The sequence below is a fragment of the Eriocheir sinensis genome, chromosome 13 (genome assembly GCF_024679095.1).
Source record: "Eriocheir sinensis breed Jianghai 21 chromosome 13, ASM2467909v1, whole genome shotgun sequence".
NCBI classification, from domain to species: Eukaryota; Metazoa; Arthropoda; class Malacostraca; order Decapoda; family Varunidae; genus Eriocheir; species Eriocheir sinensis.
This window is the reverse complement of record NC_066521.1, coordinates 4061122-4081015: the sequence shown is the minus strand read 5'-3', so window position 1 is coordinate 4081015 and position 19894 is coordinate 4061122. Positions and strand designations below refer to the sequence as shown.

At 38.6% G+C, this 19894-nt stretch overlaps 2 long non-coding RNA genes across 4 annotated transcripts; both read left to right on the top strand.

Moving 5' to 3' along the window:
* Positions 1 to 2771: 2771 nt before the first annotated feature.
* LOC126997898 (uncharacterized) lies at positions 2772 to 14048 on the top strand. The gene is made up of 3 exons (XR_007752447.1): positions 2772 to 3461; positions 4199 to 4400; positions 12571 to 14048. It is a non-coding gene; the product is annotated as an uncharacterized LOC126997898 (long non-coding RNA).
* On the top strand, positions 5714 to 9347 carry LOC126997897 (uncharacterized). Of its 3 annotated transcripts, none has more exons than XR_007752445.1 (4): positions 5714 to 5988; positions 6967 to 7176; positions 7410 to 7752; positions 7918 to 9347. It is a non-coding gene; the product is annotated as an uncharacterized LOC126997897 (long non-coding RNA). The 3 variants fall into 3 exon arrangements; XR_007752446.1 differs by lacking the exon at positions 5714 to 5988 and adding an exon at positions 5995 to 6413 and having other exon boundaries at positions 6734 to 7176; XR_007752444.1 differs by lacking the exon at positions 5714 to 5988 and adding an exon at positions 5995 to 6413 and having other exon boundaries at positions 6574 to 7176.
* Positions 14049 to 19894: the final 5846 nt, after the last annotated feature.

Here is a 19894-nt window from a genome sequence, read left to right as displayed (position 1 = left end):
CTCTTTCTCTCTCTCTTGCAAGTTCTGTTAATTTTATAGACTTCTAATCTTGAAAGAGACTACCTATCTCTCTCTTGCAAGTTCTGGTAACTTTATGGGTATCTGACTTGAAAGAGTACCTCTCTCACCTGTTATCTCTCTCTCTCTCTCTCTCTCTCTCTCTCTCTCTCTCTCTCTCTCTCTCTCTCTCTCTCTCTCCCAAAAACTATCCTGTAGAGGTAAAAAGAAAAATCCTGAAGGGGGAGCCAAAAATATATTGACCTGAACGACAAGAACAAATCACTAGAGTGGTCCCTTTGCTTCGATTTGTCACTTACAAAATAAATTGTAACATTAAGGGGGGTTTCTACCCGAATAATTAAAAAAAAATTAAAAAATTTTTTTATTCGCTTATTGGAGGCTAATATGACCGGCCTTTAATTCCCAGCAATGTTTAAAGGCCGCGTGACAGTTTAAAGGTCCCAACTGTCAGTTTAAAAGGCTGCCCAGCTGTCAGATCTGTCAAATACCTTTAAAAATCGTGAATACAGTAATTTTTCTCGAAAATTACGCAAAAAAAATAGTTTATTTTAGTCTCACCTCCTTTACATACGTTTTCTCAAAGCTATCCCTTTGAGAGAACGGGATTGTGACCTGTGAAGAGGAAGGGGAAGCCACAGAAGCTGATAAGGAGTTTGTTTACAAGCTTGTGAAGGACATTTACTGTGTTTTTCTGCTCTCTACCTATATTTTCGAGGATGGGAAGGAGAAAGAAAAGTCTGGTGAGGCTTCAGAAGTCTCATAAGGAGTGGGTTGAGAAAACACCTTGAAGATCAGCCCTCTACATCAAGCTCTGCTAATGTGAGTACCTCTGATGATATTCTCCTGCCAAGCACTTCAGTTGAAGTCCTTGAAGGAGATACAAGTACTCTTGAGAAGAGAATGTCACTTATAAGAGATGTTATAGGTGATAAAGCTATGCAGATAAATGATAAACCTAACATACTAACATCTGCAGATCAAGTGACAACATCATTCCAAGCAGCTTCACCACTCTGTGGCAATTGTTTGGCCAGGCTTGAGATATGCTTTGATGAGACACCCACTATTACAAATATTCATGTGAAGTGTAAGGGAAAGTGTAGTGAAGAAGAAGATAAGAGCAAGGAGGAAGAGGAGGAAGAGAAGCAAGTGTTGGGCTCAAATGAGACTCTTATATTGTACTGTTTGGAGCATGGCTTAGGTTATACTGGATACTGTGACTTGATGACATATATGAAATTGAAACCAGTAACCATTAGAACTTTTTATAAGATCAGACAGAAAGTTGGAAATATGATAGAGAACAAAAACATGGAAAAGAATGAGGCAATGAAAAAATGTGTTTTCCATCATTATGGAAGGCTAGGCCATACACCAGATGAGAATGGCATTCTGAATGCCATTTTTGGTACAAAAACACCCCTTGATGATGAAACTGCTTTTCCGAGAACCCCCAGTGGTGAGGTGCCTTATGTACCGGTAAAGGCTCATTAGGTTAGAAACACTGTATGATATTGATTTACTTACATATGATCAGGTGTGCCCAGAAGTACTTCCATACCAAAATTTATAGTTGTATAGCAAAAAGAAATAGAGTTATTAAAGAAATTGGAAACTTTTTCTTTTTTTAGCTCTCCTGAAAAAAAGCAGTTTTTCAAACTAAAAATGCTATTTTGTCCCTATTTATGAACCGATTTTCATGAAACAAAGTGCATTTTAAAGATCAAGAAGTTTGCAACAGCTTGTCGAGGGCCTTTTTTGTCTATTATTTTTTTATTTTTTGTTAATTTTGTTTTATTCTTCTTAGTTACTTTTTTTAAAATTCAGATAAAGAAAATCAATAACCTAAATAATAAATCTGCCCTCGGGATCTTATTAGAAATGCATTGAAATATAACATATTCGAAAACCATGACCGTCACTGAAAAAATGAAAGAGAAATAGACCTATCCGTTAACATGTAAAAGGTGGGGGTAGAAACCTCCCAGTACAATGCAATAAAACATGAGAAAAAGGGAGATTGAGCACTGGACAGGAGAAACAGCAAGAGGCAAGGAGATCGAGGAGAGACAAAGACAGGGTAAGGGCAATAAGGACAGGCAGAGAGGCGGGGCAAAGCAGAAGAGAGAAACCAATTTTACATGCCTGAGTTTGCGTGACGCTATGCGTGTTTTTTGGAATCGGGCAAATTTCTTGAAATGTTTGCACTTAAACTTCTTTCTCTTTTTGCGGCTTTTTCCAGTAAGTTCCCCGTCCTCTTCCGCCCTTTACCAACAGGAGCAGCACCTCTTGGAACACCAGGATTGTGTCTTGCAATGAATGTTGCCATGATTGACATGGAATCTTTCCCCTTCCACAACCACCACTAACCTTGCTCGTGCCTTGGGAAAACATTGCACAGAAAGCACTACATGTTCAGATAATTGCTTGATTTACAATACTTTCTACCCAGTTTCATTACTCTTTTAAGTGCCACATCAGTCTCTCCATCTCCATAGTCTTTCACCATTTCCTTTATGAAACACAGATACTCATTTAATGTAGTTTCTGAAGATTGTTGCTTAGCCATTGGACCTGTTGAATCTCTAGGATGCACATCAATAAAGTCATCATCACTGTTTTCTTGGTGCTCAATTTCACACAATCTGTTGCTTGTTTTAGAAGTCAATGCAGAAGTGCCTACTTCTTCACTTCCCAATGTAGAGCAATGTAATGCCTCTTCCCCTGCCAACACATAAATACTTGCCTTATCCTCTTCTTTGACTCCCAACACAGAACTACTTGCCTCTTCACTTTCCAATGCAGAACTATCCTCTTATCTAACAGCCAATTATATAATCAAATAGATACAAAAAATATCATCGTCAGATATTATAATTGTGATTTATAATCGCCGAACGCTGTGGTAGCGAGAGTTCCCTCTTTTCCCAAAGTTTTAGATTTAGAAGTAGCCACCCGGAGCCCCGCACCTCTGACTGGTCAACAGAAAGCATGGTAACTGGTGATAAATAGGATCGCTTTCATGTCGCTTATCATGTCGTCAGGGGCTGCCAGAGTTGTGTTTTGAGACGTTCCGTCCTCATCGCAAATGGCTACTTTATCGCCTGCATGGAAAATATTCAAGATAATAATTGGAGTAATTCCTAAAATCTATTGATAAATACTTTTTTTCAAAAAATGCTGCACGAGTGAAAGGAGTCAACTGACAGCTCGATCCCGTCACCCCTCGGAACATGGAGTGCAGTAAACTGTCTGGCTGCATATCTGTGCCTGACCTGCAGATAGGTCTCGCCTACAGCCTTGATCAGTAACACAAGAACGGATTACTGTCTAACATGTGTTGTGCCAGGCTGGAGAAGACAGCCCTCTCCTGGAACTCAGACAGTACCGTACAAGTGTTACAATGTTGTGCCAAGCATGTGTTGACAACTTTGCATATGGTTGGTCACTATACTGTAAAGCTTTCTCTCTGAATTTTGTTTCACACACAAGACAAATGGCAACATCTCTGGATGGAAAAGATAGGTGGCCTTTATTTTCAACTGAGATAAATCAGTGAGTTGCATCCAGATGTTGGGTAAATAAAGCATTGCAGCACGACTCACACTTTAAAGATCTCTTAGGTTTTAAGCTGACAAATCCGGCTATATAGCCAACGATCTTGCCAGAGAGATGTTGCTAACACTTTGATCAAATAATCAATGTGCATTTGTCCTGTGCATGTCTTGTTTATAAAAGTTATACACGCTTGCTTGAATATCAGATATAAAAATGAATGAATAAATAACTTACTGATGAAGAGTGATGGATGGATCAGATTTTTGTTCGCTTGTTCATTGCACCCAAATGAAACACAGGTAGTCAGCATTCAAGACCACACACAGAGCGACACTCCTGCCTTTATTACTCTCGCTGCACGAGAGCTCTACTGAATTATAGACAGAGAATATGTGTGGATGGACTTGGGTCAAGACCTAGCTGACACCCCTTATTAATTATCTGTCCTCACTCTGACCTCGGTTTTTCTCGACCTGAGTCATCATAGCCCAACCCATAAACAGACCTGACTCTCCCTATTAACTATGTGACCTCACCCCAACCCCACCTCTTAGACAGGGGACAAACATACATTCCAACGTAGCGAAATACTTCCATGACATGTTTCATCACTACCCAGCAGTCGCTGCCGAGCCCTACAAAAAGATGGCCGACTGACATTTCGCTGGCATCAGCCCGAGCGCCTCACGGCCTCTCCACCCTTTATACCTCCATGCCTCGGAAGGTCAAAGCTGAAAGGATAATGACCTGAGGATTAACGCAGAAGAAGGAGGAGGAAGGAGGTTGGGTAGAGCAGCGGCAACAGGTGGAGGAAAAAGATGGTGGGTGTGTATATTTAACTTTACTATGTTTTATTTTAAGGTGTATTTATTTATATATTTTATTTTATTGTTGTTTCTTTTTTATTTTTTTTCCTATTGATGTTTTCTTATTCTTTTCTTTCTTTTTTCTTTCTTATTACTTTTTTTTCCTTTCTTTCGTGTCTGTGTCATATTTTTTGCTCCTGGTTTTCTTTTTCGATATTGTTTTATTTGCTGTTCTCTATTTTTTATCATCCTCTCTTGGCGTTCTTCGTTGGTCTGGGTGAGACTCTTTCCTCCCAGAAGAGACCCACCCGTAATTTTGTTATCTTTATTATATCATCCATTTTTGTGTGTTCTTTTTTAGTCTGGACGACCCTCTCTCCTCGCAGGAAAGACTCACCCACACTTTTGATGATATTAATGTTAGGGCCGAAGGGTGGATCATGTTTATGTCTTCCTTATCTCCATGTTGTTTCTATACTTTCCTTTACTTGGTGTTTTGTTTCTATATTATGTTTTTGAGGTGTTCGTTTAAGATATCCATTTCTTTAAAGTTGTTTTTATACAATCTTATTTGGTTTAATAACACTTACACAGTTCTGGTGTTGTCTACCGCAGCATCTGTGTGTAAAGCACTTATCCTAGGACCAGAAGTCGATATAAACGCACCTTCAGAAGTAATACCAACCAACACCAAATCAAATTATAATAGAGATGCTAGAAACCTAAATACAGCCATGAACGAAATTTTCAGGAGACGAAACATCTCATGATTGCCTTCAGCCAGCGTGGGGCTGTTCATGAGGTGGATACGGACCCGCGTACATTATATATATATATATATATATATATATGTATATATATATATATATATATATATATATATATATATATACATATATCTATATATATATATATATATATATATATATATATATATATATATATATATATATATACATATATATATATATATATATATGTATATATATATATATCATAAAGAGACGCAAACCTGGGTAAAGTATATTATTTCCCGACCAGCAGGTACCGTGTTTGACCACTTGGCACCAAACGATAACTTGTATTCCGGAATCCAGAAAAAGAAAAAGATAACCGATTTCACTATATAGGAAAAGTACCTCTTTGACAGTTCTCCAGGCGGCCGCGCGTTCCACTGCATGTATAGCCAAAACAGTTTATTAAGAAGTGGAATGATTTACACGGGCCTCTGCGGTGGCTGAGTGGTTAGCGTGTCGGCCCCGCATTTGCCGCGTTGTGGATGATGCGGGATCGAATCCGCCGCTACCACCTGGAATTCTTCAGTCACCGCCGAGTGGCCTAAGACCACCAACATCCTGTCCTGGCGGCGGATGCTCAAACGGTCGTATCTCAACATTTGGTCCTAAATCCGCCATTGTGGTCGCAAGTGCTGCCCCGTGCGATGTTCAAAAAACGTCCTAGACGCCATCTTGTGACGTCAGGTCGCCCCTCAGCCTGACTGCTCGGGAGCGGGGCTAGATCCGACCAGTTTCCGTCCTAGCCCGTCGCCATTAAAGGAGTGTTTCCGCCTCATCCACATCTCCACCTCTATACACAATATAAGGTACGTGTTTGCACTTCTACTTAGGTATAGCTTTACATTAAGGTGGCAAGAGTCACAGGAACGCCTTTTACGCATGATGTGAGGGTTAGTTGTGGAGATTTAAGTGTAGCCGATTTAGGCGGTGGCTTGGTTGGCATACATCAATATTTTTTAATCTCATGAAGCTCTTATAGCCTCCATACATGTGTATAGCTTTATTTCAACGTGGCAAGGTTCACAGGAACGTCTTAAACGCATGATGTGTGCATTAGTTGTGGAGATTTAGGTGTAGCCAATAAGGCTTTGGCTCGGGTGGCTTGGATTAATATTTCTTATCCCATGCACCTGTAATAGCCTTCATACATGTGTATAGCCTTATTTCAACGTGTCAGGGGTCACATAAAGGTCGCTCATGCATGGTTTGTGCATTAGTTGTGGAGATTTAGGTGTAGCCAATAAGGCTTTGGCTCGGGTGGCTTGGATTAATATTTCTTATCCCATGCACCTGTAATAGCCTTCATACATGTGTATAGCCTTATTTCAACGTGTCAGGGGTCACATAAAGGTCGCTTATGCATGGTTTGTGCATTAGTTGTGGAGATTTAGGTGTAGCCAATAAGGCTTTGGCTCAGGTGGCTTGGATTAGTATTTCTTATCCCATGAAGCTGTAATAGCCTCCATACATGTGTATAGCTTTATTTCAACGTGGCAGGGGTCACATAAATGTCACTCATGCATGGTTTGTGCATTAGTTGTGGAGATTTAGGTGTAGCCAAGAAGGCTTTGGCTCGGGGAGCTGTACTCATATTTTTTAAAGATGTTTCTTTCTTTATTATTATTGTTATTTGCTTTACGTCCTCAATTTATTTTTAGATAACAGCATCATTGATATTTCTTTTCCTTTTAAGGGCCATTTAATTAGGTTACAATTATGTGTCTTAAATAATTACCGTATGTTCTAGTCCTGTCTAGTAATGTAGTTATTTCTGTGTTTCACAGATGGAGCTTGTTGCGGCATACATTTTCAATCGCAGACTGTGCAGGGAAAGGAGATATCGGGACCCACTCAACCCACTACATGTCAGTGATGAACACCTGTTGCAGGTGTATAGATTTCCCCGTCAAGAAATCATCAGGCTCTGTGATGAGTTTCGCCCCCACCTGGAAAGGAGAACCAGGAGGGCACATGCACTCCCAACACACACCCAGGTTCTGGCTACACTAAGGTTTTTTGCGAGTGGCAGCTTTCAAGGTGTTATTGGAAACGGTGTTGGAAATGGCCAATCAAGGGCCATTGATAAAGTAACTCGGGTACTTTGTGAAAAGGCCAGTCATGAGATAAAGATGTCAACCACAGCAATAGATATTAATAGAATTTTTAAGATAGTTTTCATGCATTTCATAATGATAAATAATGCATTAATGAATTTTCAACTTCACAGGAGACACTGCGTATCCTCTGGAGCCATTCCTGATGACCCCAGTTGCACGGCCGACAACACCTGGGGAGGAGCGCTACAACAAGTCATCACAGGACAAGATGCGTTGTCGAACGGACCTTTGGGATCCTCAAGTCAAGGTGCAGGTGCCTACATAAGTCAGGAGGAAGTTTGCAGTATGACCCCAAGAAGACTATGAAGATTGCGACTTCTTGTATGCTCCTGCACAACTACTGAGTGGATCGCTGCAGAAGAAGTAACAGTTCAGCCTGTGAGAAACAACAGACTGATTCCTGGTCAAGTTGTCAGGCAGGAATTTATTAGAAACTTCTTTTCCTGAGTATAGGTATGCATATATGTAGACCTTGCAGTTAGTAATAGATTACTTTCAAATGTGAATGTGCATAAGAACAAAACAAGAAGTCATAATGGCCACATGTTCGGCATTCTTGATCATAATTTATATGGCGATTATTATTAATATGTAATTAATATCAGCTTACACCTGCAGATTGCATATGGTGCACCGGTGGCCGAGTGGTCATGTGTACGTGGTGATCCAGAGGACTCTACTCCCACCGCAAGACGCTGAGAGTTTTCAACCATTGACAAGTGGCGGAGGGTTACCAACATGCTGCCCGGCAGATCTTCAGTCAACCCTAACTTCAGCGTCTTTGATCAAGAGGGGCACCACCTCCACACCACTCATTCTTATCACCTAGTTTGATACCCTACTTGTCCATCTCACTGTTCTCACATGCCCCATGTATCTCAGCATTCTGCACTCTTGGCTCCATGTCATCCTCTCCAACTTGTTGGTTCGTATAGCATAACCGGCCTCACATACATAGAAGTGTTCAATATACCTAGGCTATAATATTATATTTAAGGACTCTTATATGAGGTATCGCCCCATACAGAGGTGTCGAAGTAAGTCTGTCTGATGGTAGGCTGGCTGACTGCTGTCGGGACCCAAGCCAGCATGCCCTGGGGGTTGTGTGCGGGAGGAGGAAAGAGGGAAAAGGACAAATGGTGTGTGTGTCATTATCAGGGGTAACCACGGTGGAGTGCAAACACTCAGTAGTTGTAGTCAAGGCTTAATTAAGTTGATGAGTGGTGTTAGACTGAATGAGCAGGTTTTTTACCACATGTTAGTGGGAACACTTGATAGGTTTTGTTTGTGTGTTGGTGCTACTTGTTTCTTGTGTTTACATGTTAGTTTATAATTAGACTGAGTTCTAAGTGTTATGAGCGACAATTTAGTCTTGTATGGCTGAATCCTGTCCCTTGACCCTTAATTCATCATCAGAATCTTTAAACAAATATATTTACCTTAAGTAATATTCTTAAAGTCACGCTGCCCATATTATTTGGCAGATGATAACCCTGTATGCGATAACGGTGCCTTATAAGACTTCGTAAATAAACTACTAATTTTACTCTCTGGTTTAAGTGATCAACAATTAATTCTACTTTGAGGTATAATTAACCAACATTATTAAGGAGTGCCCATGCCAGGCACGACATTAAGAATATTTTTCTGTTGACCAGCAGACTTACTATAGTCAAACCATTTCAAAATGTCTGTTGAGGCAGTGGCTTCTGCAGGTCCTTTCCTCCCTTCTGCTTTGCCACACAGTTCCAATTACCTATTTCCTCTGTTTCCTGTCCCCTCTTTCACAAACTGGGCACCTGTAATGCACCCCTACTTGATTTACATTTCTCAGCCCTGAGCATCTCTTTGTGGCACCACTTAACACTCCCTGTGCACAGGGCAGAGTTAGTAGCCATTTCTCTTCCACACCAACTACCTTCCTGTATATATGATTTCTCAGTAATTACTTATTTGTTGTGCTGTATTAGCTGTTACGTGCTACATCAAGCTGTAATATCTACCCAAGCTGCGGGTTAATCCAATAAAAAAAAAAAGTGAATGACTAAGTCATGTGTTATTATTCCCAAGCTCCATTGGCAATGGCGAGTACACATTATATAACTGAAGCATATTACACATTCATTGAACACAATTAAAACTAACTACCCTAATCAAATTAAATCTAACCTAACCTGATCTGACCTAATTGAACTAAATATAAGGTAACCTGGCTTAATGCTGCTCCCAAAATTAAATAAATGGAAATAAATATGATATCAATTTGCAAAATATACCTGAGGAACAAAAAGAGAAAGAATGACAAGAATTGAACTATGAAACAAGAATTGTTGGCTTCAAGATGACCTCAACTGACTAAGAATGACAATTAAAATCTACGCAATGTGACAGGTCAGAATTGAGTCTTGAAAATGATTTCTGATGATGAAGGATGACATGATCTACTGAATGACAACAATTGCCTGCTTTGAAAATTACCTCAGCTGAAATAATATTGCATGCATTTAACCTTTTTACATCCCTCTCCAACATCCTATTCCATTCGGTCACAACTGTTACCATAATCCCCTTTTCTCTCATATACATCACTCAAGTAGCATGTGCTCAATCATATCGTCACCCCCTTTCACCCATACATGAATGTCACACCTTTCTTCCCCATCAGGCACCCGTGCTCACACCTGCCTCTCCTTGTCCATCGCCTGCCAGGCCGGCCCCAGGACTTGCCTCTCCTGAGCACTGTCAAACCTCTTCCTTAGCTCCTCATCTCACTCCTCAATGCACGTATTATGCATTCCTGAGCCTCTAACTTCCTCTACCCGTACACACATAGCATACGTTGTTCACCTCTAACCCACACCTCTGCTGCGCCTGACAACTGCCCCAGTTCTAAAATCTTGACCGTCGTTATTTCCTGCACGGCAACCTCCTCTCCGGCCAATACTCACTAGTCTTCCCCATCTTAGCTTGGCTGTACGGACTTGAGGAAATACTGACTCGCGGTAGTTTTCGTCTCTGGCGCCCTTTTTTGCAATCACCTTCCTTGATCCTGATTGGCTGTCTTTTTGTTTCACTGATTTCCATTGGTTGCATCCACTTCAGCTGGTGAGCTGCCCGCCCTCTACCGCCTCACTCGTGAACCATAGGGCTGACCCTTTACGCCCAGCGGCTACCGCTGTGTGCATCGCTGGGAGGAGGATCCTAGCGGGAGCAAACTTGCGACGCGACCCGTGACTTACAACCGTCTCCGGGATAAGTTACCACCACCTTTGAGCATCAGGCCGGTCACTGGTGTATTATTAAGAGAGACAAGGGTAGCAAGTAATTAATTGACATAGAACAATTTTTTATTCAGGATATACTTTCTTAGTAGGAAAAGTAAAGATTTGCTGCTAATACTAAATAGATATAGTTTCCTTTACAGGAAAAAAAAAAAAGATAAAAATATGTTCCAAAAGAAATATATATATATATATATATATATATATATATATATATATATATATATATATATATATATATATATATATATATATATATATATATATATATATATATATATATATATATATATATATATATATATATATATATATATATATATATATATATATATATATATATATATATATATATATATATATATATATATATATATATATATATATATATATATATATATATATATATATATATATATATATATATATATATATATATATATATATATATATATATATATATATTTCTCTGATACCACAAACTTATCTTAGTGCCTTCCATCTATCTGATCTAAATGATGAAAGAAAGCATAATCCTGGCTGTTATATCTTTTACATTTTGCATAAATATCACATGTGTATAATGTATTTCAAATGAAACAAAAAGTGTTCTTTTACACAGACAGTAACTAAAATTCAATGTGTTTACATTTTATAAACTTGTAGCCAAATTGAAGCTCATACATCTTGTTGCATCTTTTTCAACAGTGTTTATAATTTTCAATGCACAATATTTTTTAGTAAATATCTAACAATATTAGAATTGTTCAAAAGTGTACAGCAGTCATTTCTTTCCTTATGTTAAAAAAAAATCAATAAATAATGCAGGTATCATGTGTATAAGTATAATAACCTTTTCATACATATTCGGGCCAAATCATTCCCACAGCAAAAAAGAGAAAAACCATGTTTTATACATAAACACAAATAAATACATTACCTAACAACAAATTAAATATGAATGTGAAAAACACAAAAGTCAAGTATATATATATAAAATCAATTATAATATATATAAATATATATATATATATATATATATATATATATATATATATATATATATATATATATATATATATATATATATATATATACATACATATATATATATATATATATATATATATATATATATATATATATATATATATATATATATATATATATATATATATATATATATATATATATATATATATATATATATATATATATATATATATATATATATATATATATATGGTATGGTAAGGCACCCATCTTGTACTTCAGCTCCCCCCTTCACCTCGAGCTAGATCTGCCACTGAGGGGTTTATCGTTACCAAAAGAGTGTCAAAGGTTGCCATACCTTTTCTGAAAGCCTGGAATCTCAGCTTTTTAATGACATGTGATGGCCATCTGAGAAGCGTAGTTACAAGTTATCACATCATGTAAACAAAGGTTGCAAAAATTATGCGTACGAACCAAAGCAGAACAGGTCGACCGGGGTGATTTGGACCTTAAGGTGGACCAGGGTGATTTGGACCACCTACTTTCTTTGGGCTCTAGTTTCTATATAAATGGAAGTTATGCTGTTTTGCATATCCCATGTAGTTGAGCAACTATTCTAGCATTTTGAGTGTGATTATGGACCCATAAATCGATGAGTAACAAATGATGAAATAAAAATGAATGAGATGAAAATGTTGACAAAATTAACTTCCGGCGAACTTTGTTTACAAAAACAGCTGCTTCGGTGAACTTTGTGATGACGCACGGTAAGAGTCGCAGAATATCCTTAAAACTTGCAATCTATATAGTTTTTTCCTCTATCTTATCATGGAATTATCATAAAAGTCCTAACATCACTTGCTTTTTTCATATTCATGTTCAGTTTTGCACCATAATCACCCCAGTGATGAAAACATGTCCGGGGTGATTATGGGCCAGCTGTAAAGCCCATTGGGAGAGAGTTAGTTGGTAATGTACATTTTTTCTTTCAATTCAGGTTACTGAAAGCAGCCTAGAGGTGACTATTTTTAAGTGTGCTACCAATTATAAGTGTGACAGGCAACATGCCTAGAAAATATATAAGAAAAAACAGCAAAGACCCAGAAACAAAAGCGAAGATTAAAAGATGCAATACAAGGTGTTAGAAACAAACTATACACTGTAAGTATCCTGCTAAGATGTTCAAAGTCAGTAAAACAACCCTCTTAAGACATCTGAAAAACAATGTGAGTGATGACAACTGAGGGTAGTGAATCTGATAAGCCAAAATGTGGAAATCCATTCAACCTCCCAAAAGAGTGTGAAGAGCAACTTGCAGTGTCTAACAGTAATGACAAAATGGAGCTTTGGGCTTGCTCCTAGTGAGTTATGTGATTATGTGAAACAGTTTGTGACAGAAAAGAAGAAAGAAGAATCTTAAGTTGGTGATTACATAAGAAAATATTGCAGATTCAAAGACAAAAGGCCTGGTGAAGATTGGGTCTACTATTTCTTGAAAAGATTTTTTTGTGTGTGTGAAAAAGGCATCAACACTTGAAAAGGGCTAAAAAGAGTGCAGTTAGTGATCCTGAAGTCACTTACAGTTTCTACAGTTAAGTTGAAAATGAATTCAAGAGACTGGGAATTTCAAACATGCCTGAGTGTATATGGAATGCAGATGATTTTTTTTTTTTTTTTTTTTTTACTGTGAGATCCAAGTCATGTCATAACCAAATTACATTTGTTGTTAACCTCTGGATATGACAAGCTAATATTTTCGAAGGAAATTAATGATTTTTATATTGGTCCATAATCACCCCAGGCTGGTCAACAATCACCCCAGAGTATTGTCTAAATCACCCCAATTTTTTGTACAATGTGGTCCACACTTTTTTGGGATGTATCTTTATAAGTTACAGTGGAAATTAGTTTTAACTCCAGTATTACATAGGCAATGACTCACTTATATTTGCATTGAATAGTCTTTTTTTTTTGTGTTTCAATAAATATGGGAACTAAATCAAAGTCTGTCAAAACCTGCTCTGAATCACCCCGGTCGACCAATATCTCAAAATCTAAAAATGGTACAACAAATGAGGCATGGATTCCTATCTTTTAGGGCATGGCAAACCAAATATGACAAGATATTTGATCTTTTGGCATGGTCAATCACATCTTTTTTACTTTTTTGGACAAATGATATCACATTTTCTGAGAGCCTGGAATCTCAGCTTTTTAATGAGATATGATGGCCATCTGAGAAGCGTAGCTGTTACAAGTTATCCCACATAATGTAAACTAAGGTTACGAAAATTAAGCGTATAAACCAAAGCAGAACAGTAAGATATCTCAAAATTTTAAAAAAATTATATAACAACAAATGAGGCATGGATTTCAATGTTTTAGGGCATGGCAAACCTAAATATGACATTGGCACTGCTATATAAGGTCAATCACATTTTTTTACTATTTCGCACAAATGATATCATATTTCTCTATTTTCCCAGTCCATAATTTTTGTAAAGACAGATGTATACATTCTTGAAATACCAATGAAATGCTCTTTCAAATGATATATAACATTTGTATAATATACATTCATAATAATAATAATAATAATAATAATAATAATAATAATAATAATAATAATAATAATAATAATAATAATAATAATAATAATAATAATAATAATTACTAATAATAACAATAATAATGAAAATATGTTGTAGGCATTTACTATGTAGGTACATGTTCTCATATCCCAGAATTACAAGTGTTCAGTGAAATCAAGACAAGAGCATTGTGTTTTATCTTTTTTCAGGTGCAAGATCAGTAAATGGCATGGAGTATTCACAGCTCACTTGACATGTATGCATATTTACACCCAAATGAATGATGACATGCAGCTGATGACGCAAATCATAATTTCCAAGGGTGTAGATATGCATTAGGGTGACACTTATTTGTCGACTTATGAATTTCAACTGGGACGAGCAGTCAGAATGTTCCATTTGCTCAAAAAACACAGTGTAAAATATTTTTGAAAAATATTTCTATTTAGAGGTCGCTCAATGAGCTTAAAGTTTAACATTTTTCAAAATTATGTTACTATGGTTCTTGACTTATAATTATAATTCATAATTAAATTTTGGCTAGCATTTTAAGTAGAAGACTAATCAACACAATAGAAATACCAATTTATGCACAAAAAACAAATTAAATAAAATCAAAGTAAGGCACAGCACCCACTCTGTATGTCACGTTATTAGAAATAAATAATGAAATACATGAATAAGATGTAGCCTAGCAACCACTCTGCATGCCATGTGATCTATATCATACAAATACTTGTGTATATATATATATATATATATATATATATATATATATATATATATATATATATATATATATATATATATATATATATACAAACACAATATGGTATGGTATGGCGCCCATCTTGTATATTAGCCCCTCCTTCACCTGAAACTGGATCTGCCACTGTTCATTAATGTCATAAAAAAATCCTGTAGAATTTGGGAACAGCCTAACACTGACTCACTACAGCTTCCGATATGCCGTGGTATCTACAGTAGTTGCTTGGGTGATGCTTTGAGAGACAGATGCACAGTCACTTCCCTCTCTACTATAAGCAGTTCTACACTGCAGCCTTGACAATAAGCCCCCCCACCCCCTACTGGTACCATGGCATCTGGAACCAGAGCTATGACAAGTGTCACCCTATTTGATTCATTCGAGTCTACTATCATGGGGAGCATGCTGCCAACATGTAAACAGGTGCTTCATTATCTCTACCTCCATCTTAACCAGATGATGAAGACAAAGGAAGCAGAGGCGGAAACGATCAAACTAGTGAGTACCTTATGGGATCGAGCACGTATTCCAATACAGAAAGTGCAGCAAGCAAGAGAGAAAGTTGTACGACTGCATGATAACTGGAAAAGTCTAAAGAAGAACAAAAACAGGCAAACAGAAAAACAACAGAAGAACGAGAATGATTTCCTTCTGTCCCTTGATCGCCTCTTTGACATTGCACATGAAGATGCAATTTCAATGATTACAATCGCCGAGGACAGGGAGTTTCTAGGAGCACAGAGGGAGGAGGTGCGCAGGGGCACAATGGCAACAACACAGGACATGTCTCTTGCACGTTGAGAAGAACAAGGAGAAGAAAGAACAGCGAATGAAGCGCTCTCAAGCTGAAAAGCGTAAACTGGAAGAAATAACTGAACTCGTATCCAGCTCTACATCAAGTTCCAGCAGCTCCAGTCCCATTCATTCCCCTTTTCAGTGTCGTGGTGCAGAAGAGGCTGCTGACAGCTGTGTTGCAGGGCCACCTTCAGTTGTCATACCCCCAGTAAAGTGCACCAGGAGCTCGAAGAAAATCAGGAATGGACAACTCTCAGCCTTGATGGATAGAGCCAAGATATCCGATCGTGCAGGAGTTCATGTGCTTGCAGCAGCTGCAAAAACCCTTGGTCATGACCGCAAAGAGGTGGTGTTAAACCGCAAGTCCTTCCGGCGAGACCGGATGAAGAATCGTGCATAAGCTGCCAAAGAAATTAAAAATTTGTTCAGGCCTTTGGTGCCACTGGTTGTGCACTGGGATGGCAAGATGGTGCAGACAATGGCAGGTGGTGCTGCAGCTACAGGTGACTGACTTTCTGTTCTGGTATCAGGATATGGCGCTGCAAAGCTATTGGGAGTCCCAATCCTTCCCAGTGGCACTGGACAAGCAATGGGCGATGCTGTGATGGCTGCTCTCGAAAACTGGAGAGTAATGGATCGCATTTCTGCCCTATCCTGTGACACCACAGCTTCGAACACAGTGATTTCGGCAGGGGCATGTGCCATAATTGAGCAACGGCTCAACAGTAGAGTTCTTCACCTCGCTTGTCGTCACCACATCATGGAATTGGTGTACAAGAAGGCATTTACAGCATGCATCGGCCGTTCCTCTAGGCCTGATATTTCTCTCTTCAAGTGATTTCAGACCAAGCGGAAGGACTTTGACAAATCTCTGCCTGAGCCGTTCACAGACAATGACATGCCTCCACATCTTGAACGTGGCAATGACCTCATGATTGAGTTCAACCAACTACTGGAAGAACACATGCCACGAGACGACGACAGGGAGCTACTTGAGCTATCTATAATCATCTTGGGTGGACAGCCAAGGTGTGGGATTAGGATATTGCGTCCTGGTGCCCTTCACCGTGCCCGCTGGATGGCAAAAATCATCTACGCCATCAAGATCCACCTGTTTCGAAATTCAGAGCATTTTCGCTTCACTGCAAGCGAAAAATATGGAGTTCACCGATTCATCACTTTCAGCATCTCGACGTACATTGTGTCTTGGTTTCGCACACCATCTCCAGCTGCAGCCCCGGCACAAGACCTTCGATTTCTTAAGATGCTGGTATCTTACCCCGAAAAGGTAGTGGCCAAGGCGACAGCTACAGTCTTTGGGCGTGTAAAGGTGTGGAATAGTTAACGATATTTAATGTAAGAATGTATGTGTCGAAACACAAGCTCAGTGCCTTTGCTAGGATGTTATGGAACACGTAGGTGCTTATGGCTATGAGAACAGAAGCTTGGCTGACACTAAATCAGCAAATGATGACACCGGAACGTTGTAAGTTCCGGCGAGTCATCACCAGAAGATCAACACTTCTGGTGAAAGAGCAACGCACATATATACCTTCGCCACGCACTCATGAGAGGAGAAGAACTGGGGCAAGGGTCAAGACTAGACAAGCTCCTCCGTCCTCGGGTGTGGCTTTTGTCTTTTCGTGCGGCCGCTCACATAAACTTTGTAACTATTGTGTAAAATTGTCAATACCATTTTTATACTTAAAACTCTTAAAAACCACATACCTTTTTATGTCCCAGTGAGAGAGACAGTGAACTAAGCTAAGTGAACTCAAAGTGAAATACGGCTCCACTCGGCCAAACATAATCCACATCACTTAAATTAAAGGGCTACTGTGTTATCTCGCCATCTTCAATCAACTGGTGAAGCATGCAACGGCACACCGGACCTGACGAGAGATAGCAGTTCGTGCCCTTAACACAAAACATAACACTTACCCGCAGTTACACTATAAAAACCTGTAACAGGCGCCATCTCTGGTACTTGAGTGAGAAGCTGGTTGCTCCTGCATTTTTTATGATCACCTGGCTATTGAGACAAAGAGGGAGATGTTGAAGGCTTTACAGGAGGAAGAGGGCTCTGACGATCCTCATCGACGAGCAGCAGTCAAGCTAACATCTACTGCACTTGCAGAGAAAACTGTTGCAAGTTTTGTGACGTCTGCCATGCCATCCTTCTTTGAGATCCTTGGGTTGGATGCAAGTTTCCTGACACTTAACCCAATGAAGTGGCCCGACAATAAGGGATACATCCACGCCTCCTCCTGTGTCAAGGAACTGCACACTGTGAATGACTTTGCTGAGCGGGGCATCGCCCTGATTCAGGACTTTAACCCTGTAAGCTCCAACGTTTTCAAATTTTCGCGCTTCTAACACCTAGCATTGTACTCATTTATCTGAACAATGATAATGCTCATGAACACTAAGTACTGGTACCAAATCAATAGTGTAAAACAATAATGAATAATGAGTGAAAAGAAGCTACTGGAAAGTAAAAAGAAAAAGTGTATAGAAAAAACGGAGGTAACTCTCTCTCTCCCTCCCTCCCTACCTTCCTCCCTCCTTCCCTCCCTCCCTCTGTCGCTCATCACAGGCTTGGAGGAAGAATGGAGACATCTCCACTCGGCAAACAAATGTCGTACACACGCATCATGTATGTAGCTACCTCGCTGTTGATTTTATTATTCAGGAAAAATCAGCACAAAATGGACAGCAATGATGATAAGAGATATAGAGAGAGAGAGAGAGAGAGAGAGAGAGAGAGAGAGAGAGAGAGAGAGAGAGAGAGAGAGAGAGAGAGAGAGAGAGAGAGAGAGAGAGAGAGAGAGAGAGAGAGAGAGAATTTTTGCCACTTGAGTAAGACACAGTTACACACAGACACATCCATGGTGGAGAGCCTTTGAATTACCTTTTTTTTTTTTATTAGTAAGTTTTTTATACGTCAAGGGGGTGGAAAGAGGTTGACCGGAAACAATTTTATCCATTGCTGGGGCGGCGCGGCGGGGACAGCGAGAGCTTTTATACAGAGATAAGAATCATAAGTATTACACTACAGACATTGCAAATACCCTTAGAAGAAAGATTCGTTACATCGTGATAATAAATAAATACCTAAATAACCTGGTCAGGAAAGACGGACAATAAGACACAATCAATCAGTCAACTTGCATTTCCATTTCTATATCCTCGTTTTGACATTCAGGAAAAAAAAAAATTCACCCCATCAAAATCGTACCAGTAATTTGTCTAGTTAACTAATCACATATCTTAATTTCTCTTTTCCATTATGGGGAGAAAAAAAGCAGAAGGATAACCAGCTCTGAAACCTGCTGCAGGAGAGAGAGAGAGAGAGAGAGAGAGAGAGAGAGAGAGAGAGAGAGAGAGAGAGAGAGAGGTTTTCTTTATTAGTTATAAGAATTGTCTGGGCAAAGTAAAAGAAATAAACAAATGTTATAATGTACGAGACAGTTATCACCTCATGGTAATACCAAAATAAGTATTGTATGTACCAGAATTCATCATTCAAAACAAGCATGTGTAGCCGCCGCCACCCCAGAGACTCGCACCCTTTAACACACAGACACGCACACTCGAACGCACGCGCATAGGTTCCTTCCTCCTCCCTTGTGCATTTATTCCTGCCCTTGTCTTTTCGTTTCGTCATACTACCCCTTCTACTAGTTGTACCATCACACTTTGTACTGCCTGGGGTTGGGATAGCATGTCCTCCCTATTGTTGTTTACTTGCAACAACAAACTATCAATCAATCATCTATAACATGATGGTGTCTCTGGCCTCACCGCTACCTACGAAGATATAGACTATAGGTTTCCTTAATTTTAGTTACCAAAGCCAGTTTGTTTGTTTGTCAGCTAAAGCTTTATAAACAATAAATGCAAAACATGCAGTACATATATATATATATATATATATATATATATATATATATATATATATATATATATATATATATATATATATATATATATATATATATATATATATATATATATATATATATATATATATATATATATATATATATATATATATATATATATATATATATATATATATATATATATATACTTGTAACAGTAATAGTATCGTGGTATCGTATAGGTTATTGTACATCTGGTAGTCGGCAGCCATTTCCAGTCGTTCC